Genomic DNA, 10,282 nt, shown 5'->3' with positions numbered 1-10,282 from the left:
TATTTCTCAACCATAGCATGGATAAAAAACATGTGGCATATTTACACAATGGAGAATACTCAACTATTAAAAACAATGACATGATGAAACTTAGAGCTATATAGATGGAACTAATCATCCAGAGTAAGGTAACCCAGGTCTAGAAAGATAAATGCTTATAAGTGGGTATCAGTTGCAAAAGTAAAAGATCATGCTTTAGTCCACAGATCCAGAGAGCCTAAGTAACACGGAGGGCTGAAGCAGGGAAATAAAGATCTAAAGAGGGGGAAATAAAATACATTTACTGTGGATTGTAGTGGTTGAGGTTAGGAAAAGAACTCATCATGTTTGGGATTGGGGAGAAAATATTTGTAGACTGATATTAAGGGGTATTGATGAGAAAGGAAGAAACCTAGTGATTGGAACCTTTGAGAGTTACCATAACAAAGATTCCTTATAATGGGAACAGGAATCCTGAACTGGTCATCTTCTGTTTTGTAAGCAGGCAAGGCCTCAATGATAAGGATTTGAACACCAACCTAGCCATGAAACCTTCGACCTGCATTTTCTCCTGCCTGCAAAGATTTCTCTAACTGGGACCTAGCAAAATCATCATTTAAGAGAACAGGAAGACTTTATCAAATACATGATGATGGGAACAGTTGTAAAATCCCACAACCAAATATTAGGCAGATCTCAGTGAGTCCTACAGAGGATGGGGAAAAAAGGATCATAGGAACAAGTTAGACAGGAACACCATAGGAACATGGGTTACAGAATCAACTGAGTGTGAATTATGGTGGCTCATAGAGAAACAGGACACGTTAGGGTTAAGAAGTAGGTCCTTTCAATATATATTATGGTTGAGTAGCTTACTGTTCTTGTGATAAAGCAATTAGGAGGAAAAAAAAGAGTAGAAACAGTTTTCTAGTTCCCTTTCCCAGGGAAATCTTTCCATTCTTCCTTCAGCCTTCTTGTATCTTCACTTTTCTTTGTCTGAGGATTTTAGCAGGAATACCTTTTATTCTACCACTTTTAAATGGATATTTCCTTTTATAAGTGGGTACATACCAGGGATATCTGATTTGGTCTGGGTCATTTCCCTCAGAATGATTTTTTTCTACTTTGATCCAACAGGTTATCAATGATGATGTGGTCTATTTGTGGTACTCTTCTACTCCTACTGCACTGATTTGTCCACCCTTGATGTGATGGAAAGTGCCTGGTCTCATTGGATATTATGCAGTCTTTGGCTCATATTTCTAGAAGGACAATCTTTCTGAGGGAATGCAATTCAGGGTGAATATGGGGTACAAGGATTGCAGAGGAGAGATTGGGAAGTAGAGGAAAGGAAAACTGCAAATGGGATAAAATGTAGGAGAGAAGATGCGTTTCTAAAATGAAAAAAAAATGTCAGTAAAGTCAGAATTTACAGGCTTCTTTCTGTTCTTCCATTTGTTAATTTGTCTCATCTTGATACAGAGAAAATACAGCTATTAATATCAGTTTTGAATGTACTGGGTTAGTATGCATGTACTATGATGGACCAAATGACCCTAGACAAAATTGTTTTTTGTTTGGATGAAAAGAGAAATTTCGACTCAGGAAAGATATTGTAAATTTACTATCTTTGTAATGTAACTCCTCAGGAAAAATCAGGAAGCCAAAGGTATTTTTTGAAAAGAAATACATATATGCAAAGAACATAATTGTACTTTGATGAACATTCTAGAGCATTTTTGCCTAATATCAACTTACCAATGAGTGAATACCATGTGTATTCTTTTGTGACTGGATTACCTCTCACTCAAGATGAGATTTTCTAATTCTATCCATTTGCCTGCAAATTTCACTAAGTCATTTTTTTTGATAGCTCAGTAGTCCTCAAGTAGGTAAATGTACCACATTTTCTGTATCCCTTATACTATTGAGGGACATCTGGGATATTCTTGCTATTATAAATAAGGTTGCTATTAACATAGTAAAGCATGTGTCCTTTTTATGTGTTGGAGCATCCTTTAGTTATATGTCCAGGAGAGGTAGAGCTGGGTCCACAAGTTAAATTTCCAATTTTCTGAGGAACCGCCAGACAGATTTCCAGAGTGGTTGTACTACCTTGCAGTCTAACCAGCAATGGAAGAGTGTTCTCTTTCACCACATCCTTGATAGAATCTTCTGTCAACTGAGATTTGGATCTTAATCATTCTGACTGGTGTGAGGTGTAATCTCAGGGTATTTTTTTTAATATGCATTTCTCTGATGACAAAATATTTTGGCCATTGCTTTAATTGTTTCCCAGCCATTCAAGATTTCTCACTTCAGAACTCTCTGTTTAACTCTACCCCATTTTTAATACTGTTGTTTGGGTCTCTAGAGTATAATTTTTTTTATTTCTTTATATATTTTAGGTATCAGTACTCTATTAGATGTAGGGTTGGTAAAGATATTTTCCTAATCTGTAGGTTGCCATTTTGTCCTATTGTCATCATGTAAGGCAAGCATATATAAAGACACCTATATTCCCCAAGTGTCTAGATGACCTAAAACCAGAGCTATGCTGAGTATGGAAGGATGATAATGGAACAGTTATGGAACTTTTGAACTTTGTCTGATCATATGGAACCATATTCTTGAATTGTAAGCAGTACCCATGAGATGAGAGTTGACTGAAAGATCAATACACTTACCTTGCAAGCATAAGACTTGGGTTTGAACCCCAACAGGGAAGAAAAAAGTCAAAGAATGGCAGACCACTGTCAGGTACTCCAATAGAGATTGCACCTGGACACCAGAGAAGGTTCACAATCTCTAGGGACAGGTAAAATGGTGTATAAAGATGACAATAAGAAGGACACTGTCTAAAAGCAAGGTTAAACTCAGGAAGGGCTTCCTGCTAAGAATTCTACTCTCCATTCGTGATGTTTAACTAAGGAATACAGACAAAACGTCACACACTCAAAGACACAAATACACACACACACACACACACACACACACACACAATCAATCAACAAACAACATCTACAAAAATGGCAATCCAGAAGATACATGTAACATCTTCATTGACTAAGTTCTATTCAATAGCTACATTCTACTATGTTTGCAGGAGAAAAACTGAGGCTGAAGCCCTACCAGCCTCTGGTGAAAAAGTTCCACTGTTCCATCAGATTTGTGATAATGTCTCAGGTAATGGTGGATGATTATGGAAATTATGGTTACAGAGAGAAGAGATGTAAGGCTTCTCTCCTGTTGAATACTCTCATGAGTCTTGAGGTGGGTCTTATTGTGGAAGGACATTTGTGCTGCATATTCAAGGCTTCTCTGGCTTGTGTATGACCTCAGGAAGTCAGAATTCAGACACTTGATTACTTTCTGAGAGGTAGGACAGACAAGTGTCCTCTTATTCTAGTGTTTTCTCTGCTGAGAAGAAAAGTTATAGGAATAATTGAAGGTCCTAGTATACTCATCATATTTGTATATTTTGAGACATCTGTGAAATCTCTATTGATAGCTTTCACATGTAGAGTTTACCTCTTGAATCTGGCAAAGAAACAGAGACAAAGAAGTAGGCTTCTCTGACCTAGAACGGAACCCTGGTACGTCCATAGGTACATCTTCAAAAATATTGCCTCCAAAAACTGTTCTAGATAGGAGGATATTACTTGACTTGCTCTTGAAGAAACCTGAACAAGTCCCTAAGAAATATCTCTGCTTTCAAGCTCAAGATGATATCTTACTGCACATTGAGAAGGGAATCCATCATGCCTCTGGGAATACTATCACCACTATCACTATTTACTTGAATAGTAGTCCAGGACATTTTGTAGCATTCCAGAGTACTCAGCATTCAGAAATGTTGGACCTGGTGAAAATTCCTGAGTCTTCCTCCATAGCGGCATCTCCAGGAATAGGAGCACTCAGACACTCTTCCTGATAAGTGAAGGTGCCTTGATTTTCACTCTTACATCAATATACCTTGCTCTTTAGTCTCAGAATACTGCTTTCTGTGGATATTAAGGGGGTATCCATATCATTTCTAGTAATAATGACACCACATTTAAGCAAATTGGTAGCAATCCAGGAAGTATTATGGCTCTTTTCACCTTTGTCATGCCCTTTGTAGGATGACTTTCTATGAAACTATACCCAAGAAAAGATCGCCACACAACATGCCTCTTTTGTCCAGGCTCCCAATAGACTGATAGTATATCTTGAGGGTTCTCAAGACAACTTGCAGTGTCTTGTGTTGGAGTTATTGATGATGGCTGTTATTTCTAAAGCTTTATGACTTCTTTTAAGGGCATGTCCTCAAAAACAAGTGTCTCACTTGATATACTGTCTTTCTACTGGAGGTAGACTCTACAAGATCCCTCTCCTCACTCTAGAGCATTTCACTTAAGATTCCCTCCCTTTGAAACCTGAGAGTCTCTCACCTCCTAGTTCTTTGGCACTTGGGGTTGCAAACACACAGATAAAAACTCTGACCCAAGATTGTTCCTACCTGAAAGAATGTCAGGGACAAAAATGGAGAAATGCCTGATAAAAAACATCCAGTGACAAGCTCTATTTAGATTTAGCCCAAGGGGAGGTCCCAAAGACTGACACTGTTATGGATGCAAGGGTATACTTACAAACAGGAATCTTCTAGCATGGCTGCCCTCTGAGAAGTCTATCAAGCAGCTGAGAGAGTCAGATGCAGATACTTACACCCAACCTATGGACAGAAGCCAGGGACACCTGTGGCAGTTAGGAAAAAGCTGGAAGAAGCAGAGGAGGTGGGAGACCCCATAGGAAGACCAGCAGTCACAACTAACCTGGACTGCTGAGCTACCAACCAGGTAACATACACAGCTGATATGAGGTCACTATCACATATACATCAGAAGCTTGCCTAGTTTCATCTCGATGACAGAAGATGACTTGAGGACCCAGGGAATGGGGAGGTCTTCAGGGATGAAGTTAAGGTTGGGTGTGGACAGCATTTTCCAGATGGAGGAGAAGGTATGGTGTGAGGAACATTCAGAGACAAGACATGGAGAAGGATAATGACTAGTCTGTAAAAAATGATTAAAGAATAATGATAAAAAAGGAAAAAAATACAAAAATTGTGAATAAATATTGATCAGGAATTAGGAAGAAATTAGTAATGAAATAAAAAGGTGTGTACTTTATCAAAATGTATTATATGTATGTATAAATTTTTCAAGGAATAAAAAAATCTTAAGTAAAAACCTTATGTCTGTTTTTAAAAAATAACTAAGTTGACTTGTGTTGGAAGAAGTCAGGGATGCCTGGAAACCAAAGAAGCACCAAGAGTTCTCTCTTATTCTAACAATAATTTGAATTAGAAATCCCTTAGTGCTCCAGTGGACTCTTAAGAACCTAATTATGTGTTTACTTAGGGTCTATGACTCAATATTAAAAAAACATCTATAGAGACTTTAGAAAACAGAACTTATGAATGCCAGCGAGAGACCAAAATTTTTTAAATTATGATTCCATGTTAGAGAACATAACATAAGTTTGGACTCAGGTAATCTAACAATCAGGTACCTAGCATAAGATTCTACATTGACCACCCAACAAAACCTGAGCCTATCTCCAGCCTAATTCCCAACAAGACCAGTGTCTCCTGGTAACACACTCTACAAGACTAGCATCTCCAGCTTATTACACCAACAGATTTGCATCCCCAGGTTACAAGCTCATCCCCTGCCTAAAGAACACCAATGCAGAAGGAAAGAAAAAATAAGTTTATGATATGACTCCTAGCACCAGCCAATTATATTAAGGAGCACCGTAGCTTTCCAATTAGATACTTGCACACATTCCCCACATGATGCTCAGTCTAAAGCCTTGTCCCAATCAATATTCAGGGCTGTGCCACTAATAAAACTGTGCTGCCTGATAGTGGTATGCCAGAGGGGCCTGAGATAGCTCTAATAGAATAAAGACCCTGCGTTGAGTTGCATATAATCATCTGTGGTCTGGGTTTTTGGATTTATGTTTGTCTATTTTGGTGATTTGGGGGAATGGGAGGACAACTAACATTTTCCTGAAATTACACTGGGGAAAAGATTTTTACACATAAAGACTAGGTAAATGACCTAACCTATAGTCTTATTCTGGGCAAGCAGGTTGGGAGCAGGTGTCGGTAATCCACATGTCCAATAAGAACTTTAATCTGGCTTAGTATGCAGGAACATGCCTCTATGCAGGTACAGGAAACCCACTTTTTAAAAAACCTTTTCCTGAGACACCACCCAGATCTGAACGGACATGGTCAAAGAGCTCCCTGCACCCAAATCCCATGGGAGGGAGAGCTAGACCTTCAGAGGAGCAGACACGCCTAGGAAGCCAGAGGAGACTATTCTCTGCCCACATTTCTGACTCTAGAGGAAAATGCCTAGCACCATCTGGGACTCCTGTGCACAGGGTTCTGAGTGAAGGCTGGGCAGGCCCTTCTGGTTGCTGCCTTCATGGAAAGATGAAACCTGACTCTGAGAAGCAACTCCAGGCTCGAGATGAGAGGTAGAACAAACTTTTCTGCTCCAAATGGCCAGCCTGGTGGACTCAGGACACAGGCACACAGGAACAGCTGAAGACCAGTAGACAGGAACAACTACATGCCTAAAAGCAGAACACTCTGTTCCTATAGCTGGCTGAAAGAAAACAGGAAAACAGGTCTACAGCACTCCTGACATACAGTCCTATAGGACAGTCTAACCACTGTCAGAAATAACAGAACAGGTTAATACCAGAGACAACGTAATGGCAAGAGGAAAGCACAGGAACCCAAGCAACAGAAACCAAGACTACATGGCATCATCAGAGCCCAATTCTCCCACCAAAGCAAACACTGAATATCCAAACACATCAGGAAAGCAAGATCCAGATTTAAAATCACATTTGATCATGATGATGGAGGACTTTAAGAAAGACAGAAAGAACTCCCTTAGAGAAATGCAGGAAAACACAAATAAACCAGCAGAAGCCTATAGAGAGGAAATGCAAAAATCCCTGAGGGAATTACAGAAAACACAAACAAACAGGTGAAGGGATTAAAAATGGAAATAGAAGCAATAAAGAAAGCACAAAGAGAGTCAACCCTGGATATAGAAAACCAAAGGAAGAGACAAGGAGTTATAAAAACAAGCATCACCAACAGAATGCAAGAGAGAGATGAGAGAATCTCAGGAGCAGAAGATTCCATAGAAATCATTGACACAACTGTTTAAAAAAAATGTAAAACAGAAAAAGCTACTGGCCCAAAACATACAGGAAATCCAGGACTCAATGAGAAGAACAAACCTAAGTATAATAGGTATAGAAGAGAGTGAAGATGCCCAACTCAACGGACCAGTAAATATCTTCAACAAAATCATAGAAGAGAACTTCCTTAACCTAAAGAAAGAGATGCCCATAAACTTAAAAGAAGCCTACAGAACTACAAATAGATTGGACCAGAGAAGAAACTCTTCCCATCACATAATAGTCAAAATTCCAAATCCACAAAACAATGAAGGAATATTAAAAGCAGTAAGGGAAAAAGGGCAAGTAACATATAAAGACAGACCTATCAGAATTACACTAGATTTCTCACTAGAGACTATGAAAGCCAGAATATCCTGGACAGATGTTATACAGACACTAAGAGAGCACAAATGCCAGCCCAGATCCTGTATCCAGCAAAACTCTCAATTAAAATAGATGGAGAAACCAAGATATTCCATGACAAAACCAAATTAACACAATATCTTTCTACAAATCCAGCCTTACAAAGGATAATAAATGGTAAAACCCAACACAAGGAGACATACTATGCGCTAGAAAAAGCAATAAACTAATCATTTTGCAACAAAACAAAGAGAAGACAAGCACAAACATAATCTCACATCCAAACACAAATATAACAGGAAGCAACAATCACTATTTCTTAATATCTCTCAACATTAATGGACTCAATTCCCCCAAAAGAGACACAGATTAACAAACTGGATATACAATGAGGAGCCAAAATTTTGCTGCCTACAAGAAACACACCTCAGAAACAAAGACAGAAACTATCTCAGAGTAAAAGGCTGGAAAACAACTTTCCAAGCAAATGGTCTGAAGAAGCAATCTGGAGTAGCCATTTTAATATCGAATGAAATCGATTTTAAACCAAAAGCCATCAAAAAGGATAATGAAGGAAATTTCATATTCATCAAAGGAAAAATCTACACAGTTGAACTCTCAATCCTAAATATCTATGCTCCAAATACAAGGGCAACTACATACATAAAAGAAACCTTACTAAAGCTCAAAGCACACATAGTACCTCACACAATAATAATAGGAAATTTCAACACCCCCTCTCATCAATGGACAGATCATGGAAACAGAAATTAAACAGAGACATAGACTAAGAGAAATCATGAACCAAACGGACTTAACAAATATTTATAGAACATTCTATCCTAAAACAAAAGGATATACCGTCTTCTCACCACCTCATGGTACTTTCTCCAAAACTGGCAATATAATTGGTCATAAAACAGGTCTCAACAGATACAGAAAGATAGAAACAATTCCATGCGTCGTATCAGACCACCATGGCCTAAAAGTAGTCTTCAATAATAATAAGGGCAGAATGCCCACATATACATGGAAGATGAATAACGCTCTACTCAATGATAACCTGGTCAAGGAAGAAATAAAGAAAGACATTAAAGGGTTCTTAGAATTTAATGAAGATGAAGCATTTGCCAAAATTCAACACCCCTTCATGATAAAAGTCCTTGAAAGAATAGGAATTCAAGGCCTATACCTAAACATAGTAAAAGCCATATACATCAAACCAGTAGCTAATATTAAACTAAATGGAGAGAAACTTGAAGCAATCCGACTAAAATCAGGGACTAGACAAGGCTGCCCACTCTCTCCCTAATTATTCAATAGAGTTTTTGAAGTTCTACCCAGTGCAATCAGACAACAAAAGGTGACCAAAGGGATGCAGTTTGGAAGAGAAAAAGTCAAAATATCAGTATTTGCAGATGATATGGTAGTATACTTAAGTGATCCCACAAGTTCCACCAGAGAACTATTAAACCTGATAAACACCTTCAGCAAAGTGGCTGGGTATAAAATTAACTCAAATAAATCAGTAGCCTTCCTCTACACAGAAGAGAAACAAGCTGAGAAAGAAATCACACCCTTCATAATAGCCCCAAATTATATAAAACACCTCGGTGTGAATTTATCCAAGCAAGTAAAAGATCTGCGTGATAAGAACATCAAGCCTCTGAAGAAAGAAATTGAAGGTCTCAGAAGATGGAAAGATCTCCCACGATCATGGATTTACAGGATTAATATAAGAAAAATGTCCATTTTACCAAAAGCGATCTACAGATTCAGTGCAATCCCCACCTAAATTCCAATGCAATTCTTCATAGAGTTGGACAGAAAATTTGCAAATTCATCTGGAATAACAAAAAACCCAGGATAGCTAAAACTATCTTCAACAATAAAAAGACTTCCAAGGAATCACTATCCCTGAACCCAAGCAGTATTACAGAGCAATAGTGATTAAAAACTGCATGGTATTGGTACACAAACAGAGAGATAGACCAGTGGAATAGAATTGAAGACCCCAAAATGAACCCACACACCTATAGTCATTGGATTTTTGACAAAGGAGCAAAAACCATTCAGTGGCAAAAAGATAGCATTTTCAGCAAATGGTGATGGTTCAGCTGGAGGTCAGTATATAGAAGAATGCAGATCTATCCATTCTTATCACCTTGTATAAAGCTTAAGTCCAAGTGGATAAAGGACCTCCACATCAAACTAGATACACTCAAACTAATGGATGAAAAAGTGGGGAAGTACCTTGAACACATGGGCACTGGAGAAAATTTCCTGAACAAAACACCAATGGCTTATTCTCTAAGAATCAACAAATGGGATCTCACAAAACTGCAAAGCTTCTGTAAGGTAAAGGACACTGTTGTTAGGACAAAACAGCAACCAACAGATTGGGAAAAGATCTTTACCAATCCTACAACTGAGAGAGGGCTTATGTCCAAAATATACAAAGAATTCAAGAAGTTAGACTGCAGGGAGATATATAACCCTATTAAAAAATGGTGTTCAGAGATAAACAAGGAATTCACAGCTGAGAAATGCCAAATGGCTGAGAAACACCTAAAGAAATGTTCAATATCTTTAGTCATAAGGGAAATGTAAATCAAAACAACCCTGAGATTCCACCTCACACCAGTCAGAATGGCTAAGATCAAAAGCTCAGGTGACAGCAGATGCT

The sequence above is a fragment of the Rattus norvegicus genome, chromosome 1 (genome assembly GCF_036323735.1).
Source record: "Rattus norvegicus strain BN/NHsdMcwi chromosome 1, GRCr8, whole genome shotgun sequence".
In the NCBI taxonomy this organism is placed as follows: Eukaryota; Metazoa; Chordata; class Mammalia; order Rodentia; family Muridae; genus Rattus; species Rattus norvegicus.
Note: the sequence above shows the minus strand (reverse complement) of the source record.